The sequence below is a fragment of the Galeopterus variegatus genome, unplaced genomic scaffold (genome assembly GCF_000696425.1).
Source record: "Galeopterus variegatus unplaced genomic scaffold, G_variegatus-3.0.2 Scaffold6791, whole genome shotgun sequence".
Taxonomy (NCBI): Eukaryota; Metazoa; Chordata; class Mammalia; order Dermoptera; family Cynocephalidae; genus Galeopterus; species Galeopterus variegatus.
The window spans coordinates 75,254-79,494 of NW_007732902.1; positions in this window are offsets into that span (position 1 = coordinate 75,254).

Sequence of the window (4,241 nt, forward strand, 5' to 3'; positions counted from 1 at the left end):
ATATTTCATAATATGTAAAAATGATATATAATTCACATTTCAGTGTCCTTAAATGAAGTTGTAGTGGAGCACAAATCACTTGTTTGTTCACGTGTTGTGCATGGCTTGCCTTCTGCTGCAGGGCACAGTAGGTGCCAGGAGCCCGCGGGGCGCTCTGGTCACGGCCCTCTGCTGCTCAGTGCACTGGACACCGCTCTGACGCAGTTATAGCTCCAAGGTGTTTGGAGTGCTACACCTACTGCTGTGGTAGGACATTTATTTTATTTTTTTTTATTACCAGCTATTCCAGAAACTTTCATCTACAGAGAGTAAGAGAGTAGAAGTGAGTGAGTCTGAGGCATTGGCTTTGAGATGGGCTGGGATTAAGCCATACGACTGCATTAGACTCTCCTCATAGTTGCTTTCAAATACCTCTTTGGTATACACGGATACCTATCTCAGCTCTTTTCAAGGAACCCACTTTTGTTAATGGAAAAGTTTCTCTCTTACATATAACTACTTACAACATAATATTCTTGATTTTTCCCCTTGGCCCACTAAGCCTGAAATATTTACCAAATGGCCCTTTCCAGGAAAAGTCTGCCCACCAGGTCTTCAAACGTTCCCATCTCTCCCTAGAAAAGTTCCGAGCCCTGGCGTTCATTGGCTTTCATGCCTGTGTCCACCTCTTGTTTCCCCACGTGTGCCCTGTGCTCAGCCACAGCAGTGACCAAAGGTTCCCAGATGGCCTGTTCCCTCCCTCCTCCCTGCCCTTGCAGGGGCAGCTTCCAGGACTCCTGTGACCTCTCCTGAGCTGACTGCTGGGGGGAGGGGAGGGGCACCTCTTTCCCTGGCTTTATGTTTCTATGAGAACAGTAATAACACTGAGCATTTACTGTGTACCAGAGACTGTTCCAGCTACTTTCCACATAGTATCTAATTTAATCTTCTTGCAGCCCACTAATGTAGATATTATAACCGTCTCCATCTTACAGATCACAAAACTGAGACTCAGAGAAGTTAAGCAACCTACCAAGGTCAGAGAGAGAGAAAGTGGCAAACCCGAGCTTTGGGTTCAGAAAGCCTCTCTGGAAATGTAACTGGCCTCTTGCAACCTTTCTCTGACCCTCCAGGGAGGCTTCCCACGTGACCTGATTGGGGGTCACAGCCAGTGGCCTTCAAGTTTTGGGATTCGGTTTCTCCTGGCTGTCTTGGGCAGCAGTGCTGGATCAGGGCATCTGCCCTGTACTTCCCAAGTAGCTGCCTCATGGTCTATGATTAGGTGGAGGGCTGTGGCATGTTGGCATCCCCCTATTTTTTCTTTTTAATAGACTTTTTTTTAGGAACAGTTTTAAATTTATAGAATATTGTAAAGATAGTACAGAGAGTTTTCCCTGTTATTGACATATATCCCATTTTCCCCTATTACATCTTACATTAGTATGATACATTTGTTACAATTAATAAACCAATACTGATACGTTATTATTAACTAAAGCTTGTAGTCTATTTAGATTTGCTTAGATTTTACCTAATGTCTTATTTTCTGTTTAGGATGCCATCAGGATACATCACATACGGTCATCGTCTCCTTAGGCTCTTCTTGGTTGTGGCAGTTCCTCGGGCTTTGCTCGTTTTTGATGACTTTGACAGTTTTGAGAAGTACTAGCCGGGTATTTTGTAGAAAGTCCTTCAGCTGGGATTTGCCTGATATTTTTCTCATGATTATACTGGAGTTATGAGTTTTGGGAGGACGACCATGGAGGTCAAGTGGCATTCTCATCATATTATATCCAAGGGTACTTGCTATCAACACAAGTTATGACTGTTGAAATTGGCCTAGATCACCTGGTGGAGGTCGTGTTTGGTAGGTTTCCCCACGGTGAAGTTCCTCCTTTCTTTGGCATGTCCTTTTGACCATGTTCTCCAGTGGGCTTTCTCAGCAATAACACTGACATTTTGACCCCCATTTGTTGTCTTTTGGGTCTTATCTTTCAGTTGATTTCACACTTGGGAACAGAAGTAAGTGGATATAATGTATTGAGCCGTTAAGACCTCAATATTATCCACCTGGCAAAATACTGTGCATCCTTCAGGGCTGATCCAAGCATCATCTCCTCTTTGGAGACTTCTCTAATCTTCCCAGGCAGAGTCAATGTGTCCTCCCGGGTGCCGCCACAACCTCCACCAACCTCTGTCGTGGGATCTTTCACTTGGCTGTCATGATTCATTCTTCCTGCTCTTTCCTCCACTGGACAATCAGCCCCACAAGGGCACTGGCCATGTTCTGTGTCCCTGCAACCCAATCCAGAGTCTGGAATTTAGCAGATACTTAGTAAATGTTTGCAGAATGAAGAACGATTATTTCCAAACCTCCCATCAGTGAGGGTTGCCTGACTTCTCCAGGATGGTACAGTGGGACTCCTCTTGGGGATGGTTTGAAGAAGGCATTCCTGCCTGAGGACCAGTTCTGTTCTCTTTATAGCTCTTTGGGAAGGAGATGGGGCTGCCCAGCCAGTGCAGCTGGAAGAACACTTGAGTCCAGGACTCATGTTCAATTAAGACTCAGGACTCCATCAATATTCACAGCTATAACTGAATGAGCAGCAGGAGGAAGGTAGTCTTCCCTGGGTATTGTGTTTCCTATTGGTTGAGTCTTTTTAAAAAGAAAAATCTCTACAAAGGAGTGTAGTCTTAGAAACTGATAAATAGTAATCATAATAGTAGCTATCGTTGAGCAAATATCATAAACACCATGGAAGGTGTTCCATACACTTGATAGTTATTTCCTGTAACTCTGCAAGGTAGATCACTGCCTTGACTTTGCCTGAATGTCATATGACTAGACAAATCTGTAATTTTTTCATAATCCATTTCCATTATCTTGTCCCAAGGAATGCTGACTTTAAACTATTTCTGTATATTTTCCCTAAGTCTTCACTGATATAACTTTTTAAAAATTTTAAGATGCACATTTTCTCACATTTGAACATCATCTAAAATTGGACTGTGTCTTACAATTGTATTCAGCTTGGATTGAAATCATTTCTCAAGAGGAGTTTTGCAGGTAGTTCAATTTAAAGTTTTCTATGGTTGGTGATCTTACTTGCTTGAGTTCAAATTCTCCAAGGAATATCTTTCCCCACCTTCATCCCGCGCCAGTGAGACTTGCAAGTCTTCTGCTGCTCCTTTTTGTGGCATCGATTTATTTCTCACTTACTCCTACACTAAAAGTATAGCATATGATTGCCCAGCTTTATTTGGAGAGTCTCCCAAAATTGGCCATTTTTTTTCCCTATTGTTACATGGCATAAAGATGTATTACAGTTAATGGGTATTTTAGGTTCAATAATGAAATATAATATTTATTGAGATCTGATGTGAGTTTGTAGCAGGGTAGTGGCCTATCTCCAACATAGCCCCAGTGATTCTTGCTTTCTGATATTCATGTCCTGTGAGGCCTCTCCCACACCAAAAAAGACTGAACTGTGCAACAGGTTATTGTGGAAATGACCTTGTGACTTCCAATGCTGGGTGATAAAAGACCTTGCTGCTTCTGTCTTGATCTCTTTTGGATCACTCGCTTTGGAAGAAGCCAGTGACCGTGTTGTGAGGACATTCAAGCAGTACCATGGAGAGGTTCATGTAGCAAGACGTCAAGACCTTCTGCCAACAGCCAGCACTAACTTGCAAGCATGTGAGTGAGTCAACTTGAAAGTACATCCTTCGGCCCCAGTTAAACCTTCAGATGATTGCAGCCCTGGCTGACATTTTGACTGCAACCTCCTGAGAGACCCTGAGTCAGACCACTTAGCTATGCCACTCCCAGATTTGTGATTTACAGAAATGGTTAGATTACAAATGTTTATTGTTATAAGTCACCAAATTTTGGCATAATTTATTATAGAGCAATGACAACTAATACAGAAGCTATAAGTATCACTTGTCTTTTCAAAAGCAGTTTTTATTTCCTTGTTTTTGAATAATCTCTTTTCAACATTAATGAGGGAATTTCTATCATTTTCACGATAACTGATATCTAAAGAAACTATGAATATTTGCTCTGTCTCAATAAAGTTAAAAGACTTGCAAGTGACTTCATATTTTATAAATTATGCTTTGTACATACTTCACACTTTATAGTGTCATTGATGTGATTTTTCTGATAATAATATAAGTTGGAATAAAATATGTATCACTTTTTTTTTGTTTTTTAGAATGTATAAGTATTAATTGGATTATTTTTAATCCAGAAAGAATAC